Here is a 22,009-nt window from a genome sequence, read left to right as displayed (position 1 = left end):
ATGGGATGTGCCTGAAAGTAGGGGCGGAGCTTGCGAGATGAGTGGATTAAACTGAGGGCGAGTTTCTCCATCAATGGATATCTTGACTCTGCCCCCAGTAATCTCTTACTGATGTAATAGACGGGTTTCTGCACCCTTTCTTCCTCTCGAATGAGCACCGCGCCTATCGCGTGTTCGGTGGTTGAGAGGTATAGGTACAATACTTCTCTCGTTTCGGGTTTTGACAGGATGGGTGGTTCAGCGAGGTGTCTTTTGAGCTCCTGAAAGGCTAGCTCGCACTCTTCTGTCCATTCATACTTCTTACTTCCTCTCAATAAGTTAAAGAATGGAAGGCCACGATCCGTTGACTTCGAGATGAATCTGCTCAGGGCGGCCATCTTGCCAGTCAAGCTTTGGACATCTTTATGCTTCCGAGGTGAAGGCATATCAATCAGGGCCTTTATTTTGTCGGGATTAGCCTCGATTCCACGAGAATTGACAATGAAACCCATAAATTTTCCCGAAGATACCCCAAAAGTGCACTTCTGAGGATTTAACTTCATGTTGTACTTTCTGAGCACGCCAAAGCACTCTTCAAGGTCATCAACATGGTTCTTGTTAAGTTGAGACTTTACAAGCATGTCATCAACATAAACTTCCATGTTGTTCCCTATTTGTTCTGAAAACATCATGTTTACGAGCCGCTGATATGTAGCTCCAGCGTTCTTGAGCCCAAACGGCATAACATTATAACAGTATAGCCCTTTAGCTGTAATGAAGCTCGTATGTTCTTGGTCGGGGGCATGCATGGGAATCTGGTTATATCCAGAATATGCATCCATGAATGACATCAAGCCATGCCCCGCCGTGGCATCCACGAGCTGATCAATTCTTGGCAGCGGAAATCAGTCTTTTGGACAATCCTTGTTGAGATCCGAGTAGTCAATACAGGTTCTCCACGTCCCATTGGGCTTTGGGACCAACACTGGATTGGCTACCCAGTCAGGGTAAAAAGCATCCCTAACGAAATGGTTTGCTTTTAATCTGTCAACTTCCTCCTTTAATGCTTTCTTTCTGTCCTCGTCCAGCTGTCTTCGCTTTTGTTGCTTCGGGGGAAATCTTTTGTCTATGTTTAATGCGTGGCTCGCAACATTCGGGCTTATCCCCACCATGTCTGAGTGTGACCATGCGAAGACATCCTGGTTTTTCTTCAGAAAGCAAATTAATTGCTATTTTGCTTCGTCTTGGAGGTGTTTTCCGACCTTCACCTTCTTCGAAGGATCAGCTTCGTCGAGCTGAACTTCTTCGAGCCCTTCCAATGGTTCGAGCTGAAATTTCTCCTCAATCCTTGGATCGATTTCCTCGTCAATTTATAAAACTGTTCCATCTTTATTTTGTATGTTAACGAGTGCTTGAGCGCTCGTTTATTTCTTTCCCCTCAAAGAAATGCTATATCACTCCCTTCCTGCCAATTGATCTCCTTTTAATGTCCCGACCCCGCTTGGGGTTGGGAACTTAAGGGCCAGGTGCCTCATAGATGACACTGCCCCCAGCCCGACCAGGGCGGGTCTCCCGAGCAGTACATTGTAGGCAAACGGTAAATCTACCACCACGAACTCCATTATCTTGGTCACCGAGACTGGATAGTCTCCCAAGGTCACAGGGAGTTCAATGGATCCCATACAGGCAGTCCCTTCTCCTGAAAAAGCCGTACAAAGTAGTTGCACATGCCTTCAGGTCGCGAAGGGAGAGTCCCATTTTCTCGAGAGTCGCTTTATAAAGAATGTTGACTGAGCTCCCATTGTCTATGAGAACTTGGCGGACTCTCTTGTTGGCAAGCTGAAGAGTAATAACCAATGGATCATGATGAGGGAACTGAACATGGGAAGCGTCCTCCTCAGTGAAGGTTATCGGTTGCGTTTCAACCCTTTGGCTTTTTGGTGCCCTAGGTTCGGGTTCATAAGGAGACCCGTCCCCTGTCTTCAGCTTGTTAACGTATCACTTTTGAGCATTTCTGCCCCCTCCTGCGAGATGAGGCCCTCCCGAGATGGTTATTACGTCCTCTCCATCTATCGGCGGGGGCCTGTCATCTTCCCGAGATCGGGAGTTATTATTTTGTGCCGTCGAAGGCGCGGCTACTCTCTGGCTCGCAGTAGTCTGTCCAGTACTCTGGTTTTTGACATACTGCCGGAAATAACCTCTCGAGATCAACCCTTCGATCTCGTCCTTCAGCTGTCTACATTCATCAGTTGTGTGTCCAGTGTCTCTATGGAACCGGCAATACTTACTAGAATCCCTCTTGGATTTTTGATTCCTCATTGGGTCCGGACGCCTGAAGGGGACCTGGTTTTCATTAGCCAGGTATATGTTTTCCCGAGACTCGTTGAGCTCAGTGTGCACTTTATATACGGAGAAATACCTTTCTCCTTTCTTTTTCTTTCCTCCTTCAGCCTTGGGGTTATTTCCCTTGCCCTTTTTCCTCTTGGAGGGATTCTCCGAGGTAGGCTGTGGAGTTGCTGGGTCAGCCGAGGTTGAGGCGGAGTTAATGTTTATCGTTGTAGTTTCGGTCTGCGAGGTCGCCTTGAGCGTTGACCTCGCCTCCTCTACATTGACAAATCTCTGCGCCCGTCTGTCAAACTCGATTATTGACCTCACCGGTTTCCCTTGCATGTCATCCCAAAGGGCACTTCCGGGTAAAACACCAGCTCGGATAGCCATCAGGTGCCCACTGTCATCCACATCTCGAGCTCGGGCGACCTCTAGATTAAATCTTGTCAGGTAGCTTTTCAGTGTTTCGCCCGGCTGTTGTCGGACGTTAGTCAAAGTGGATGCCTCTGGTCTGACTCCCATCATAGCTCGGAACTGCTTCTTGAAGTCTCTAGACAACTGATCCCATGAAGTTATCGAGTGTCTCTTGTACTTTTTGAACCAACTCTTGGCAGGTCTGGCCAATCATGTTGGAAACAACATGCACCTGAGCTCGTAACCCACGTTACTAGCCCTCATAATAGTGTGGAATGTACTCAGGTGACTGCATGGGTCGGTTTTTCCTTCAAACGCTGGGACGTGAGGAATCCAGAACCCTTGAGGAAATTGAGTGTTAGAAATATGTGGAGCAAACGGTTCGAGCTCCTCGTCAGAGTCCTCATATCGACCATTCCCTCGTTCATTCTTTAAAAGCCTAAAGGCTTTTTCGAGCTGATCGATCCTTTCTTGGACTGGGTCCTTAAGTGGTGTTTGGAATTGACAGTCATTGATCATGATTCCAGGCTCGCGTCTCCGTGAGGGATCTCTACGCCCATTCAGGTGATTCCTTAGGTCCGGAATTGTCTGTTCTCCCTTCCCCCTGCTCTGATTCAGATGATTTCGCAGGTCAGGACGATTCTTGTGGCTTCCAGTATTTTTACGACCTCGGTCGTGTTTACTGACGGACCTGGTCTCTCCGGATTCATCACTGGTGAAACCCATCGATCGGTCATTTCACGATGGGTTCTTCCCAAGTCGCCCCGTCTCTGCAGTGCGAGACCGGGACGTCTAACTTTTCTCAGATTGTGCGCCTCTCCGCTCCTGGAAAGTCTCCCTGTGTCCTTGTCTATGCCCCGTACGCCCTTGATCCTGATCTCGAACAGGTTGAGCGTTTCTGCGGGGAGGTGAAGGATATCTTATGGGAGATGGAGGGAACCGTATAGGCGACGGTGGCTGCCGCCCTTGCTTCGGCCTAGAGTGTCCAGAATTTGGCCGAGATGGGTCAGTCGCATTCGGTGCACTACCAGGAACCTGAGTCCGAGCCTCGATAGGAGCTCGGTTATTCTCAGTTCCTGCAAGCACTTCCACAGGTGGATTAGGCGGGACCTGAGCTCGGGTACTCCTCTGGGGCCTAGGAGGAGCAGATGGCTCTGCTGGTGCCGGAGGTTGAGTCGGCCTCCTTGTGGAAGCATCTTTTCGTGGACGTCCACGGGGCCTCCGGGGAGGAACATGCACGTCCCTTGGAGGAGGGACTTGGTTTTCACGCGGAGGCGGGGGCTGAGCCACCTGCGCCTCTGCGGCCATCCTAGTCAACTCCTCATTCTGTTTGTTGGCTTCTGCCAACAGCTGTTTCAATTGCCAGTTTTCCAGTTCTACAATAGGAACGTAACGCTCAGGATTGTAGTACATATCCTCATCCCTCGGTGGAGGCGGTGGTCCCCGGGAATCGGAGGACCCACTTCATCAGGGGTGTTCTGATTGTTTGTAGCCATGAATCTCTCAGGGATGAATGCTTAAGGCACTCAATGAAAGCACCAAACTGTTTACGCCGTTTTTCGTCAAATAGTGTAACGACCCAAATTCAGTGTTAAGGCTAAGGGCCTGGAGTAGTATGCCTGGAGGGCATGATGGGATTTATGTATGACTTTAATAAGTTTAATGCATGATTATGATTGATTGCACGTTGTATGACTATTTGATTAATTGAGATGCATGACTATGTGAATTAGTATGCATGTAGACCTGATTGTCTTATAATGAGCATGATTGTAATCTGGCCATGTTAGGGCATATCTGTGATAATTGTACTATGTGAATGGTGCCATGTGAGTGTGGTGTTATTATCAGGATGCACGCATCGAGACGGTCCTAGTGAGCCAATTAGTCTAAAAGTCACAACGGGATGTTGGACCCGGCTCGGGAGGAGCCTAGGGGTACTTTGGGAATTTTATGTTTAAGTTGAGGTTTAGCGGGTATTGGTTATTGGTGATTGAGTAACCTGGGTAACCGTTAGTTACTGCTGAGAGTAACAAGTTTAGGTGAAAGAAATGGTAGAATTGCAATATAAGAGAAATGACTAGTGTGCCCTTGAGGTTTAGTTAGCAAAGGGTTTTGATGGAGGGGTAAAATGGTCATTTGGCAAGGGGTTTAGACAAATTTGAGCTGTGTTATAGGGGTACACGGTTTGGGCTTGGCATATATGTTGGGTTTTGATAAAATTAGAAAAGAAGAAAATAAAAGCTAGAAGAAGAAGAAGAGGAGGAGGAGGAGCTTAAATTTGGAGACTTGGAGATGGATCTAGGAAGCAAAGAATGAATTCTCCACTTAAGGTAAGAAGTTTTATGCAAATTTAGGGCCTTGTTTCTGTTTTGATTTGAGGAATCTAAAGCTTGAGTTGAGTTTCTAGGTTTTGTATGAGTTGTTGAACTTAGGAATCTAAGGGGTGGATTTTGAGAGTGATTGTGTTCTTGAGCTGGGTTATGATGTTTGTGGGATGATTGAATGGTCTACTTGGGGTTTTGATATGGTTTTGGGGCTTAGGCTTGAGTTTGGGATGTTTTGGGATTGTTTTAGTTCGGGAAAAACGCAAGAGAAAACCCAGAAAATCTGGGTTCGCGTATGAGCGCCGCGGCCCTGTTCTTGGGCGCCGCGGCCCTTGACGGGAATGCCGCGGCCCTAGACCATTTTGGCAGGCAAAATTCTGGTTTTTAGGGCTTTTGCCTGGGGACTCGGGGGATGGTTCCGATACTTTGTTTTATGGATTTAGAGGTCCCGGGAGTGCGGGATTGGTCCCGGGAAGTGGTTTTGGGTTTGATTAGTATTAAAAGTGTTTTGTGTGTGTTGTGACTAGGTTTTCGGAGAGGCTCGTGCTATGAGGACCGTGCTCGTGACCGTGGTGCATCGGAAAGCTCGGGACACAGGTAAGAAAACTGTAACACCCGAGAATAGGGCATGGCCCCACTGTGTGATTGCAGGGCATGGCCCCAGATTGTATTATGTGCAAATGTTTAACCTTAAATGAATCATGATGTGTGTGAATGATTATTTGAATGTACTATATGTATGATTATAATGAAATGAACGGCAAGGGCTGAGTGCGGCGTAGGCCGGGTACGGCCGTGGGGCCGAAAGTAATACACAGCACATGGGATGCTTATATTCAGGGTGGGACCCAAGGGATACATGAGTTATCCTCACAGTGAGAACCGAAACCCCAGGCTTTGGTAAGGCCTCTGGGGCGGCATGGCCGTGCTTGTTTATTATGATGGTTTTCCTATTTATCAGTAAATTATGCCAGCTATATGAATTGCATATGTTATGTATTATTGGGGTTTTCTTGCTGGGCTTCTGCTCACGGGTGCTCCGTGTGGCAGGTAGAAGCAAGGACTGAGTCAACCAACCATGAGTACGGAGAGCGTGAAGCGACGCGTACATGTTTGGCTTGCCCGACTGCTTTGGTTGGGGGTTTATTCGAAAATGGCTGTAATAATCTATGATTTTATGATTTCTCAACTGTAACCTTATTTCAAGATGTAATTAGTTTTCAAACCTTATTTTGGGATCCCAAATGTTTAATAATAGAAGTTTTAATGAAACGACGCATTTTCAAAGATTACAGCCTTAACTTTTAATTAGTCACACTTTTGTTTCAAAACCTCGGTTAGCGAGTTCTTTGCACACTGTTTTGTCTTAAAAACTCACTTAGTAACGGCTCTAAGGATGTAGGGCGTTACAACTTGGTATCAGAGCGAGCCAAGGTTTATTGGTTCTGGAGATCGACCGAACATGTACGCTCGCTGTCAATGACAAGCTCGACTCAGGGTTGGTTGGTATGAATAATTGACATGTCTGAATATATGTTTGAATGCCCTGTTTGCCTGCTTATTTATATGGAGCATGAGGAATGAAATGACATATGCATGAGATGTTGTTGGGCTGGGCCCTTGATTATTGCATGTTGAGATTGATGCATGCTGAATAACATTATTATGTATGTGGATGAATATTGGCATAATGGTTTACATATTGAGCTATGTGGTCGATTGTTTAAGTTGAATCTGTATGTTATATCCGTTTATTTGCTTGTGTGAAGCATGTTGAGTGTTGTAACGACCCGAATTCGCTAATAAGGCTTAAGGGCCTTGATTAGCGTGCCAGGAGGGCATGATGGGATTTATGTGTGATTTTAATTATTTAAATGCATGGTTATGATTTAAAGCATGTTATATGACTATTTGTTTATCTGAGATGCATGACTATGTAAGTTAGTGTGCATGTAGGCCCGGATCGTGTTAGAAGGGCATAATTGTAATTTTGGCCATGATGGGGCGTAACTGTATTGATATGTGTTGATTGTTGAGGCCACAGTGGTATGTGGATGTATCTGTGCTTTGTGACTCGAGGCGATCCCAGTGAGCAGGCTAGCGGAAAGTGTTGACAGGAATTTATACCCAGCTCGGGGCGAGCCTGGGGGTATGAGCAGGAATTCAGAGAAATAGATTGAGATTATTTTGATGATGGGGGATAATTAATTGGTGATTTATCAGATATTGGGAAGCAACGGGAAAATATTAGAGACACTTGAGGATTAGCGGGAATTGGGTGAATGACTAAAATGGCCCTACTTGAACAAAAGGATTTAGAATTTATAGGAAGGGCGTTTTGGTCATTTGGCTTTTGGAGATAGGTTTTTTTTAGGCTTTATAGAGAGAGGGAATGCTGAAAGAAGAAGAAAAGAAAGAAGAAGGAAAGAAAGAAAAGAGAGAAAACAGGGGGGGTTTTCTCAAGGAACGGTTTGTGCGTTCTTGCACCGTTCCTCTCCGTTTTTCTTGGGGAAAAGCTCGGTGGAGAGCTAGGATAGGCTGGGCATCAAGAATCTTAAGGTTATACTTGAAGATTTGGCAAGGATTAGCAAGAACACATCAATGTTTGAGGTAAGTTTTAGAGATTTTTGGTTTTAAGGGTTTTGATGGTTTGAACTGTGTTTTGAGCTGGATTGATGGGAATCTCAGGGGATTTCTGGGCAAGCTTTGGGGGATAGCAAGCTAAGGAGGCCTAGGGTTGATTCAAGGTCGAAATTTGCAGCAATGGTATGATTTCTAAGACTTTATCTTTGTGGTTTGCATGAATTTCTGGTTTAGGGTTGTTCATGGTAGATTTTGAGGTTTGGGATAAATGATCTTGGGATTTGAGGATTTGGAATGCTTGGGATGAATGGAGAGTGTTCATAAGCTTGATTTTGAGTTTGGTAAAGATTTGGGGAAGTTTGGTTTGAGATTGGGTGAAAGAAATCGCAGAAATGCGATTTTAGGTTTTGGCTGCCTGCAACTAGCGTTACAGCGCTAGTCTTTGGGCGCTGTAGCGCTAGGCCTTCTTTCTGGGGAGGTGCTGATTCTGCTTGTAGCGCTATAGCGCTCTCTTTTGAGCGCTGTAGCGCTACCCTGCGCCCAGAATGGGGTTTTTGGGCTATTTGTGAGGGATTTTGACCTAGGGTTTGGGGTTCGACTCCGCCACCTTGTTTTGTGGATCTAGGACTTCCCGGGGGGCTCGGGATTGGTCCCAAGGCTAGGTTTTCGGACTTGGGGTTCGGTGTTGACTTTGACCTATGTTTGTGCCTAGGTGTGCGCTAAGGCTCGAGTGGGATCGTGCTCAAGGAGTCAGGTGATTTTAACTATCGAATTGTCAGGTAAGAAAACTATAACACCCGTAGGATAGGGCGTGGGCCCATAGTGTGATTGCCGGGCACGGCCCTATATTGCATGATGAGATGATTGCCGGGCATGGCCCTATATTGCATTACATGTTAGGGTGTAGACTTACATGTATTGATAATTGTATGAATGCTGTTTGATTTATGCTATGTATGATCATAATGAAATGAACGGCAAGGGCCGAGTGCGGCGTGGGCCGGGTACGGCAGTGGAGCCGGAAGTAACACTAAGCACATGGGATGCTTATGGTCAGGGCAGGGCCCGGGACCCAGGGGATACGTGTGATATCCCTGCGGTGAGAACCGATACCCCAGGGCTTCGGTAAGGCTTCTGGGGCGGCATGGCCGTATTTGCTTAGTCTAATGGTTGACTTGTTTGCATGTGGATTATCTGTTATGATGAACTGTATAAATTGCATATGTTATGTTCTGCATGAGTTTTCTTGCTGGGCTTCGGCTCACGGGTGCTCTGTGTTGCAGGTAAGGGCAATGACTGAATCAACCGACCATGAGTACGGAGAGCGTGAAGCGGCGCGTACATGTTCGGCCTGCCCGACTGCTTTGGTTGGGGGTTTATTCGAAAATGGCTGTAATAATCTATGATTTTATGATTTCTTAACTGTAACCTTATTTCAAAAATGTAATTAGTTTTCAAACCTTATTTTGGGATCCCAAATGTTTAATAATAGAAGTTTTAATGAAACGACGCATTTTCAAAGATTACAGCCTTAACTTTTAATTAGTCACACTTTTGTTTCAAAACCTCGGTTAGCGAGTTCATTGCACACTGTTTTGTCTAAAAAAAAAAACTCACTTAGTAACGGCTCTAAGGAAGTAGGGCGTTACAAGTGTGGATATACTTAGGGATGTTAAATCTGGTAGCTAAATATATGACATTGTGGATTTGACCTAGTATATGCTTGTGTGTGCATTATACCTGTGGATATTTGGACCTAGTGGTTGTTTGGTTCAGAGTAGGAACCACAGAGTTCAGGAGTTGGTCAGTTTTGACAGAAGAACTCGAGTTGTTTGTTCCTAGAAGGGTTGGGGACCCGATATTGTGTTGAAAAGAGGGATTCTAGATATAAGTTGGAGTTGAGATCTCTAGTTATCCCTGAGAGCAGCAGCAAAGGGGTCACTAGTGTGTGAGTAAGCTTTGGAGTTTGTTAGTTGAGATGGGATAGAAGAAGAGCGGATTCTCTGGGGAGATGGCTGATTTAGATGTTTTAACAGTAAGGTTACCGGTGATGGTTTACTGTGAGGTATGGACAGAAAGGGGTATTAAATGAAAGGCTTAAAGGGTGTTAACCTCGGGTTTTGAGGAGAGTTCGAGTTGACAAGGAATTTGTCAATAGATGAGCAGAGTTAATTTCCACCCTGGTTAAGAGGATGAGAGATCCTGATTAGAGGGTTGTGTTAAATGTTGAGGCAGGGAGATGCCTGGAAAGGGTACTCGGGTTGAGGTACTGGCTTAATGGGTTGGGAAGAACCTAGATGATGAATTGTTAGAGGTTATAAAGCCGTAATTTGAACTGTGGAGACTGGTGGACTTATAAGTTTGGTTTGGACTGATAGAGTAACAATAGTGTAGAACAATGGGTTTGGTGAATTGGATAATTCATTTTGGGAATTTATACTGACGGATGTATCCGGAAATGGTGGCGACCCATTTAAGGATGGAACTCGGGGATAGTCCAGGGCATTTGGGCCGCTCTGATGTAAGGACTTATCGCCTGCATGTGGATGGCGGAGAGGGCCATATTGTTCGAGGAACTGATGGTTGATGTATAGAGCATGAGTGCTAGAGCCGCAAGGGCAGTGCTTCCTTTGACGGAGTTAGTAAAGAGAGAATTGTGATAGTCAAGTTGATAGAACCCCGGATAGTTCTATGGCTTCTGGTTTTGCCAGAAAGGGGAAAAGGTCTGGCCGATAAGATGGTACTTGTGTTGATAGAACGCAGCGAGGTCGGATTCTCAATTTTGAGGTAGAAGGACCCCAGACAGTGCTTGGGCACCTGATTTGAGATTGGAAAGAAGCCTGATGGAAGAGGTAGTTATCAAGTTGGTGATAGGAACTAGGGAGGTTATTGTGTATGCATAAGGGGAAGGATGCCACCTGGGAGGAGGTCAGGTGGGGGCATGACTTCTGCGTAGAATGACTTGAGATGTTAGGATGGATTTCCCATGGTGAGGGAAACGGAGAACTGGAATGCGTCGATACATTACAAGTTCGAGGCTGAGTCCTCAAGGATGAGTATTTAACTGGCGAGCTTATGGTTTGGGCATGTAACGAACTGGAAGGGTTCGGTGTTGAGAATGTTCCGAGAGGGAGATGGACATAGAGAGGTTGCCTCAAAGGTGCTATTCGGGAGGCTGAGGACAGTATTGCTTACTGAGAAGGAGTTAGAAACTCTGGTAGATGGATTGTTGAGGATATCATCTGGAGTATGAAAGTGAGACTGAGTGGAGACAGAGCTGACCAGTGGGAAGATTATGTGGGTATAAAAGGAAGACTCAGGAGTATTTCAAGGTTAGACTACAGATAGGATTGGTATAACGAATGTTGTAAAAGGTGGTTTTGGCTGACAGAAAGTCTGTTGAAGCAATCGAAGGAATTTGACCCTGGAGTAGCCAGAGTGTTATACTGCGGGGATTGTTAGCATCGTGGAGTTAGACCAAAAAGTACAATGTTGGATACAAGAAAGGACGATGTCTCCAAGAGTTGATCTATGACCTTGTGATTACCAGTTGGAAACCAAGGATAGAGACATTTCGTGGATTGTCTAGTTTGCACCGGGTAGGGTGTGAGGAGTTGGTAACAAAGATTCTGGAATGGTTCAAGCTGCAGCAGCACAGGTAAGTTCTTTAGGCAGAGGATGCAGGAACGGCATGGACAAGTCCCCTTCAAGCTCACGAGCAGTACATGTGGATTACTCCCAGACGGAAATGGTGAGCAACTGATTATTATGCTGAAGACGTTAGTACCCAGAAGGCAGAATCTCAGGTAAGGTTCTACGGAGTGTTAGTTGGGTGTCGTCAGGAGTTCTCAGATAAGAGCTACAAGAAGAAAGGACAGGTAAGAGAAGAATTTATCCGAAGCCGCAAAGAAGCTAATGAAGAGCGTCTGAAGAACAGAAAGCATAACAAGACTGGTAAGCGCGTCATCTATTGCATAAGCACCTCCGGAGACAACTACATCAGAGGTGAGGAGAACAGTAAAACTTGAGGTTAGACGGACTGAGTGGCGTCAAATCATAAAGAAATTCAAAAGACAAGGTAAGAATTTATTGGTATATGGCGATGCTGGAATGTGTGTGTTATGGTTAAGTAAAGAGTGATTACATAAAGGACCTGATCTATGGTAGGGTTATGGAAATGGGGGTATGTACCACGATTTGGACACGCCCAGGAATAAATTGACGCGAGGGTGGATTGAACCTTGCGGGAGACGACTGAATGGATCATGGTTGATACACTTAGAACGTTAAGTCGACTGTCGTGCATGGCATAAGGCACTTGGGTGTTGGGTATTAATAAGAAAGATAACGTTGAGACACAGATGTGGTGAAAAGTAACAGACGGATGATCAGTGTTTGAAATCCTCGATTGAGCGAGGGGAGATATAATTGGAGGCGGAACTCCTAACTGAGAGGTGTGTGTCAGTCAAGGAATAACGCTATAGGCTGTAATGGAGTGGACAAGGCAACGACTGAGATCGGCATGATGTTAGTAGGCAATGATTAGCTGGTGAGTGTCACTGAGCTATAGAATCCGAAGTGCCAGCTTTGGTTGAAATAGGAAAGAACCCTGTTAGGGTGGTACAAGTTGGGATACCAGGGATGGATGAAGGATCCAATTAGATTTGGTTTTGAACGAGAATTCTGAATGGATATCATTCCACCTCCTTGGGTACGTCGTACCAGGAGGGTCGAGCGGGTGACAGAATCTACTGTTTTCCTTTAGACCCTGAGGGGTTAGGTGATGTGATGGTGCATCATGGGGATAGACCACAATGGACCTTAAGTAAGACGTATGGACATGAAAAGTTTTAACTCGGTTGTTTGAGTTAATGTTGTTGGGGCAAGTGAACTGGTTTCGGGATAGAACGTCGATGACATTGAATTGAGACCCTATAATATTTTAAATTATTGGAATGGATTTAGAGAACGAAAAGAACAGAGTGGGAACCTGGAACTATCAGTTGATTGCAAGTGGGGTGGCAGTCTGAAAGTTTATCGGATATCTTAAAGAATTGAGCACTGAGTAGGCGAATACTTGAGGTATTAAGGGAAGTGTAATCCCTGGTAAGTTAGTCGTGGTGGCAGTTGCTAGCGTCTTGTTAAAGTAACACGACATAGGACATGGTAAGAGACAAAGGGTAGTGAATACTACGATTTGGCATCGGTTCAGGAGAAAGCCAAAGAGGTCGTTGAAACTTCTAAAGGCAGGAGTGTCTGCCTATCTGAAAGAATAAAGAGCTGGTAAATTGCTACGTTATGAGGAAATAAAGTTCCGGAAGGAAAGAGTTGCGTCTCTGCGTTATAACAGACAAGGATCTGTGAGGCGTTCAGAGAAAGAAGGGAGAGTTCTGACTCTTGATTCAACGTAAAATTCTGAGGTTGTACTAAGGGTTAGGCCAGCAGGGCCTACAAGCTGATCCCACCGAGTAGAGGTGACGACTATTGAGTATCTCTGGAATCAGGAATAAGACAATGAATTGGTTATTGTAATCTAGGCAGACCCTGAGGCTTCAGCAGGGGTGCGGTGTAAACAAGAAGCTATCGAGAGCATGGCTATTAGACAAGGTCTTTAGGAGCAAGACCATCGCCTTGGTTAAAGTATTGTGGAGGAATAGCAAGGTTGAAGAGGCGACATGGGAACTGGAATCAGATTTGCGGGAGCGGTATCCCGAGTTGTTCAGGTAAATTTCGAGGATGAAATTCTCATGAGGAGGGGATAGTTGTAACGACCCAAATTCAGTGTTAAGCTAAGGGCCTGGAGCAGTATGCCTGGAGGGCATGATGGGATTTATGTATGACTTTAATAAGTTTAATGCATGATTATGATTCATTGCACGTTGTATGACTATTTGATTAATTGAGATGCATGACTATGTGAATTAGTATGCATGTAGACCTGATTGTCTTATAATGAGCATGATTGTAATCTGGCCATGTTAGGGCATATCTGTGATAATTGTACTATGTGAATGGTGCCATGTGAGTGTGGTGTTATTATCAGGATGCACGCATCGAGACGGTCCTAGTGAGCCAATTTGTCTAAAAGTCACAACGGGATGTTGTACCCGGCTCGGGAGGAGCCTAGGGGTACTTTGGGAATTTTATGTTTAAGTTGAGGTTTAGCGGGTATTGGTTATTGGTGATTGAGTAACCTGGGTAACCGTTAGTTACTGCTGAGAGTAACAAGTTTAGGTGAAAGAAATGGTAGAATTGCAATATAGGAGAAATGACTACTGTGCCCTTGAGGTTTAGTTAGCAAAGGGTTTTGATGGAGGGGTAAAATGGTCATTTGGCAAGGGGTTTAGACAAATTTGAGCTGTGTTATAGGGGTACACGGTTTGGGCTTGGCATATATGTTGGATTTTGATAAAATTAGAAAAGAAGAAAATAAAAGCTAGAAGAAGAAGAAGAGGAGGAGGAGGAGCTTAAATTTGGAGACTTGGAGATGGATCTAGGAAGCAAAGAATGAATTCTCCACTTAAGGTAAGAAGTTTTATGCAAATTTAGGGCCTTGTTTCTGTTTTGATTTGAGGAATCTAAAGCTTGAGTTGAGTTTCTAGGTTTTGTATGAGTTGTTGAACTTAGGAATCTAAGGGGTGGATTTTGAGAGTGATTGTGTTCTTGAGCTGGGTTATGATGTTTGTGGGATGATTGAATGGTCTACTTGGGGTTTTGATATGGTTTTGGGGCTTAGGCTTGAGTTTGGGATGTTTTGGGATTGTTTTAGTTCGGGAAAAACGCAAGAGAAAACCCAGAAAATCTGGGTTCGCGTATGAGTGCCGCGGCCCTGTTCTTTGGCACCGCGGCGCGAGGTTGCATCAGGAGGAGGTCAGGTTGCTGGGTGCCGCGGCCCTTGAGAGGAGTGCCGCGGCCCTAGACCATTTTGGCAGGCAAAATTCTGGTTTTTAGGGCTTTTGCCCGGGGACTCGGGGGATGGTTCCGATACTTTGCTTTATGGATTTAGAGGTCCCGGGAGTGCGGGATTGGTCCCGGGAAGTGGTTTTGGGTTTGGTTAATATTAAAAGTGTTTTGTGTGTGTTGTGACTAGGTTTTCGGAGAGGCTCGTGCTATGAGGACCGTGCTCGTGACCGTGGTGCATCGGAAAGCGCGGGACACAGGTAAGAAAACCGTAACACCCGAGAATAGGGCATGGCCCCACTGTGTGATTGCAGGGCATGGCCCCAGATTGTATTATGTGCAAATGTTTAACCTTAAATGAATCATGATGTGTGTGAATGATTATTTGAATGTACTATATGTGTGATTATAATGAAATGAACGGCAAGGGCCGAGTGCGGCGTAGGCCGGGTACGGCCGTGGGGCCGAAAGTAATACACAGCACATGGGATGCTTATATTCAGGGTGGGACCCAAGGGATACATGAGTTATCCTCACGGTGAGAACCGAAACCCCAGGCTTTGGTAAGGCCTCTGGGGCGGCATGGCCGTGCTTGTTTATTATGATGGTTTTCCTATTTATCAGTAAATTATGCCAGCTATATGAATTGCATATGTTATGTATTATCTGGGTTTTCTTGCTGGGCTTCGGCTCACGGGTGCTCCGTGTGGCAGGTAGAAGCAAGGACTGAGTCAACCAACCATGAGTACGGAGAGCGTGAAGCGACGCGTACATGTTTGGCCTGCTCGACTGCTTTGGTTCGGGGTTTATTCGAAAATGGCTGTAATAATCTATGATTTTATGATTTCTCAACTGTAATCTTATTTCAAGATGTAATTAGTTTTCAAACCTTATTTTGGGATACCAAATGTTTAATAATAGAAGTTTTAATGAAACGACGCATTTTCAAAGATTACAGCCTTAACTTTTAATTAGTCACACTTTTGTTTCAAAACCTCGGTTAGCGAGTTCTTTGCACACTGTTTTGTCTTAAAACCTCACTTAGTAACGGCTCTAAGGAAGTAGGGCGTTACAAACAGTGAAAGAAGAGCACGTAAACAATAAATGACAATGGCTAAATGAAATGAAACAAATCAAACACGCTATTTTTACGTGGTTCAGGAGTTAAATCTGCCTAGTCCACGAGTCTCTGTTATTAATCTCAAGATTATCTCTGAAAATTCTTAAGCATGAATTCTTCAGAGTTTTCTCTCAAGGATCATAATTTCGGTCCATTACAATGGTGCATGGCTTCTCTATTTATAGAGAAGGATGCAGAATACTATCCCACATATTTTGGGTAGTTACTCTTTTGTGAATAAAATAAATGGCTTTAAATGCCTATAATCAGATATAAAAGGAAACGTCCCTGAAGACCAGGAAACGCATAACTGACCAAATAATATCCCACAATTCTTGGGGATTTACATTAATAAATGAGGATTACATCTCATATTTATAATACTTGTAGATATTCAAGGTAGTTATCGCGTATCTCTAAGGCTTTAACATCCCAGGTCTCACGTCATTGTGCGAGCTAATGACATCTCCCGAGATCACGTGTCTTTTGAGATCGTACATACATCGAGCTCGAGACCCCCCGATCCGAAGTCGTCCCCGAAGATGAGTGTATTCTCGGAGCTGCCTTTCGAGATCGCGATCGTTTCGTAGTCACCACACTCGAGATCATATATCGTACTTTGCAGGCTCGATATACAATCCTGGAACATACTCCAATCATTATGAGTCCATTTGTTGTGAATCCAACTTTCGAGGTCACATTTACCATGGCTCGAAATCTGGGTATAACACATTCCAAATAAATACTTAGGAGACAGAAACTAGCCTCCGGCACAATAATTTCTACTAAACCTGGTAGTAGAAATTGTCCCGAGCGCCTAGGTTTGAACCCTAGTGCCTTAAAAATTCTAAAAACCACTCTAAGGCTAAAAATCCCCAGGTGGTTCATGACCTAGCTTAGTGGGTCACGACTTGTGCCCAAGTCAGAGAGAAATGAGCCAAGCCAAAGGGGAGGCGGTCTGTAACTTGGCTTCATGGGTCGCGGCGTTCCCCCATCCCAGAGCGCATCCCATGGCCAATTGGCCACACGTGCTGCGGCGCCCCAGGACTAGGTCGTAGCGTGCCTTTTCAAGCATAGAAATTATGGGTTTTTCACATGCTTCTCCCAGCCAATTTTCCCAAAAACCTCATCTTAATCAGACCTCCAAACCACAACCAAGCCTAAATACGAGCTAGGACCTTTAATCACATACTTAATCATAAAATTTCTAACAATTATACTAAACGCAATACCCAAATTCAGTGGAAATTCACTCTCTAACTAGCACCCAAATTCAACACAGAATTAACTAACAAAACCAATCCTTAAGCAAGTTTAAGCCTGAACATAATTCCAGCATAATTCAGAGTCTCTAACTAGAATTCTTACCTCAAATGGAAACTAAATTCCTTCACAATTCCTCTGGGTAGTCCTAGCTTGAATTCTCTCCAAGTTCCAGCTTAATTCCTAGCTTGCTCCCTTCGCCTTTTCCTTCAGCATAGCCCAAGTCCTCCCCTTCAATTTTCTTTTAAAGAATTCCCAGATTAGGCCTAAGTTCCCTACCATTTTCTTCCTTAGCTTCAAGGCAAAAATGAGAGAGAGAGAGAGACAGAGAGTGAAATCGTGAGAGAGATGAGAGAATGAGAATGAAGTTTGTATTTCTTTCTATTTTAGTTCAAAGTGTTTACTAAGTATATTTCTTGCCTATCAAAAGACAATTATGCCCCTCAAGCCTTCTAATTTTCTAAGGGTATTAAAGGGTAAAATAGTCCTTTTCTCCTAGTTCCCGCCAATTCCTCAAATGTTCCTAATATTTACAAATTAATCTCGTCATCCATTTAATTGCCAATTATTTATTCAATATCTAATAATTCCAAAGACATTCTCTGAATTTTCAAAAATACCCAGGCTCCCCTCGAGCCGGGTATTAAACTCCGCTGTGACTATTTCGCTAATCCGCTCACTAGGTTCGTCTCAAACAATATACTACAAGTATATCCACATAATAATGTGGTCTCAACAATTTATCATATATAATCACATTTATGCCCTTAACGGGCCAAAATTACAAATATGCCCTTATAAGCTTGTTGTGTGGTTTTTCACCAACAGTGTATTGAAGAAATAATAAGGTTGATTAGTGCATAGTAATAAACCGTAACGGAAGATAAAATGAACTAACAAGAACACAAATATTTTACGTGGTTTAGTGGATAAAATCCACCCAGTCCACGAGTCTATATTGTTGCTATTTCTCTCTCTATTTTGGAAGAGATTCGATATTACAGAATAATTGTCCCGTTTCCTGTCAAATATTCTCAATATTTATAGAGAAATTCCATGGACAGGTTTTGGTAACCACGTGAGTCAATCATGGATTTGATCATAAAGTAAAGTTCTCCTAATATCTGGGACATTAAATATGACAGGTTGGTTATAAATAATCGTCTAAAAATAGCCACGTCTTTGGGGATCTGCGGGTACGCAATACATCATAGATACCACGAGCTGGATGATCTTTCTCTGAGCTCGTACTTCAACAACTGTTTGAATATTACGAGCTTGTGCTTCACAACCTTCATGTTTGTAGCTCAGGTTAAACCCAGGACGCCTAACACCACACGTGCCCATGCGAAACCGGAGTTGCTTACGTGGGTAATATACATATATAATATCCTTGGTTATTTCTCTGCATATTTATTTTCCAGCTGTACTCGAACTTAGTGGATGACTTGAGCTAAAATTAGGGTACAACATTTGCCCCTCAAGCTCCTGCTCGTGTATGACGTCATGTTTTAGTCTTCTGTTACACAAAACTATGCTTGCCCACTACTCGAGTACTGGACACGTGGTGTACTGCAATTGGCGGCTATCCAGGCTTCGAGGATTGCAATAATTTTCTTGTCACCTTTTTGCTGCCATTTTGTCTAATTAACAATGGCTTTTGTATCTTGCACTAACCAAATCAGACGGCCCAAATTAATTTACGCATTTTATGTATAAATAGGGTAGGCAATTTTCAAGTTTCACCAACTTTCATTTGAATTTTTTCTATATTTTCTCTCTTTTTTATTTTTGAATCCTTCTTCTTTCTCAAAAAACCCAAAACCCATTCGTTGTACCCATTTAATCAGGAGTCTTCCATGAACTTTCCACTACAAAGTCTACTTCTTTCTATCGAAGAACATACTGTAAGTACCTCCTCTTTTGGTTTTGAAGAAATTTTCCTTTTACTGGTCTTTTTTTTACCATGCTCATCTGCTCTTCAGCGTAGCCAATATTAGGCTATTTCCCAATTGTTTTTAGCGAATAGGCTTTAACTTAGATTCAATGAGTAGGTCCTAAAATATCTTTAGAACTACGACATTCATGAAACTGGGTAATTTGCGAGTAAAGTTGGGTAATCCATGGCGAATTTAGAAAATACCCATTTGGGATATAGGAGATGAAAAATGTTTAGGGTTAAAACCAGGTTGCTTAGGGGTCACGTTTCTTGGGTGGTTTTGCACTAAACTACCTCTCAAGGAAAGTAGTGGGCTCACATTCTGACACAAGGATCCATAAATATCAGGGGTCTGTTAGGAAACTAAGGCATGTAGCTTAGGGTAGCGCGTGACATCACGCGATCGGACCGAGGCTAACTCAACTCGTACATACAAAGTAAACCATTCCCCCCCGTACTTCCGCATCATAAAAATAAATCCTCTTAGGTCGCCTACTAATTAGGTCATTCTGTTTGTTAGGTGATTTGATGGCTCCCAAGAAGAACGCACCCAAGAAGAACGTAACTAGCTCATCCTCTAAGCAAGAGAAAAAATGGAAGGAGATCGCCCCTGAGTCTCCCATTCTCCACTTTGGTACTGTGGTGGAAAATGAGGTAGTGGTTTATCCTATCGCCTACATCGAGGCGGAAAGAATCGTATCCAAGTTTACGACCTAGGTGAGGGTAAAAAAAAATAAGTCTAAGCCACAACAAGGAGGTTGGGACCAGAGTTCTCACTGCTCGACCTGATTTTGAAGGGTAACGGAGCTGCTCCCCTCTCCAGGACGATTTTGCGGTATGGAATGATGAACAATAGAAGGCAGGAGCCTTCCTCCCCTTGGACCAGTACTTCGCCGACATTTTGAATTTCGTGAAGTTGGCTCCATTTCAGCTCCCCCACAATATTATAGGCTTTTGGCAGGGCTGAAATAATTGTTTTTGAAGCATGAGTGGGAGGTCCCCACTCCGGCAGATATATTATATTTCTTCTGCCTCAAAACCAGCTCGAAATAGAGAGGTTGAGGTGATGGGTTCTACTATCTCACCAGATTCACCAATTCTGCTCCCGTCATCGAGCTCCCAAGCCACCCTAACGACTATAAGGACTTGTTCTGTATGTTGAACGGGTTCCGAAACTGTGAACACAGATACTTCAACTGTCCTCATAAGTTCTTTATTCTCTGACCTCATCTCGTGAAATTTTATTATTTCGAAGATATTTCCCATGTACATGTATTAACTGAGTTTATTTCTCATGCAACCATATTTGCAGTGACGGAGAAGTCAGCGTCCCTCGGGGGTCAGTACGAGAAATTGTCTAGGCTGCCCCCTAGTGAGAAGGACTACTGCCAGATCATGAATGACGTCACGATGTTGGCGTGCTAGTTGATTGGCGAAGGCCAGACGTTGGCCTTAAGGACCCGGGCTACCCTCCTGGTAATCCACGAGCTCCCATCCTCTCTAGAGGAGGCCTTACCGGCCATCGAAGGCGAGGACGAGGATGAGGTGCCTCTTGTGTGAAAGAGGTGGGTGCCCGAGGCTATTCAGGAACTCGATTTGGAGCGAGCTGCATCAGGGCAGCAGCTGACCCCTCTGGCCAAGGTAACCCATATCCTTATAGGGAACTAGATAGGGTTGTTGCCGATTTTAGGTTAGTTAGATTTAACCCAAATCAGCTCGTCCACAAAATCCTCACAACCCAAACCGTAATATCACCCTCCTCTAGTGTGTAAACCACTTGGTGGTGCATCATGACAGTAGTTACCCCAAGGGCACCATTGTTGTCAATAATACCTTAAATTTTAGGTCCGCCATCTTTGAGGAGTACGGGACCACCGTAGGACCTGGCCTTCTTTGCTCCAGGGTGCCTTTGCCCTTGGATTTAGGCAGTATGCGTGTAATGACCCAAATTTGCTAATAGGGCTTGGGGCCTTGATTAGCGTGCCTGGAGGGCAATAAATGATTTAATATGTTAACATGTGAATTTATGTGTGTATGTGATAGAGATGCATGTTTAAATGAGTTAAATGTGCATGTGGGCCCCATTTGGATAGTAGGGGTATGTTTGTGATTTTAACCCGTTGAGGGTGTAAATGTGATAAATATGATATGCATGTGATATATTTCTATGTAGCACGATCCGAGACAGTCCTGGGGAGCGGTTAGCCAGAAAGTCACAACGGGGTTGAGAATCTGACTCAGGGAGAGTCGAGGGGTACTTTGGGTATTAGATGTATTATGGGGTTATCGGGTTATGGAAATAAATATTTGGAGATATATTTGAAGATAGAATGTCTAGGAGGGAATATTGGGGAAAATTTACCATTTTGCCCTCGGGGACGTTTTGGTACCCCAAGCCTTGAGGTAACCTCAAAGCTTAAGTTAAATAAAACAAAGTAAAGGAATTGTTGGGAAACTTGGAGAAACTGAACATAGACTCTACCATACTCTCTCTTTACTCTCAAAGCTGCACTAAGGGGGAAATCTTGAGGAAGGGAGCTAGGGAATTTAGAGTTTCAAGCTGGGGATTTGGAGAATTGTAGCTTGGAATCTAGAGGATTGGCTCAGAAGTATAATCTAGCGAAGGTAAGCTCCTAATATGTTGAATTGTATCAATTTATCAGCTGGTTTTAAGGTTGAATATCTGAGTTTGCATGTTAGCTAAGTTTGACATTTGTTCTTAATGGTTTGGCTGAATTTGGTGCTAGACTCTGTTGGGTTTTGAAGCTATTACTGTGTTAGAACTCTTGTGGTGATAATCTGGGAGTGCTAGTTTAGTTTTGGGTGAATTGGTTTGAAGAAAATGCAGGAAAAGGATGGAGATTTATGGGTTTGGATGCGAGGGCCACGGCCCTAGGAGGGGAATGCTGCGGCCCGTGTGCGCGTGCGGCCATGGGAGGCCATGGTGTTTGATGTGTGCCGCAGCGCTTGACCAAGTGCGCCGCGGCCCGTGCGTGCTTCAGGGAGGTGCTAGCCTCTGTTTCGAGGCTAGCCGTGGCACTTGTGGGTAAGGCCACGACTCTTAGTGCCATTTTTTGTTATTAAGTGTGTTTAGGCTTGGGAACTCAAAGGTTAAGGCTCGGGATGGATTTTATCACCCGGATTGATGGAATTCAA

This window comes from Humulus lupulus, chromosome 9, assembly GCF_963169125.1.
Source record: "Humulus lupulus chromosome 9, drHumLupu1.1, whole genome shotgun sequence".
In the NCBI taxonomy this organism is placed as follows: domain Eukaryota; kingdom Viridiplantae; phylum Streptophyta; class Magnoliopsida; order Rosales; family Cannabaceae; genus Humulus; species Humulus lupulus.
Note: the sequence above shows the minus strand (reverse complement) of the source record.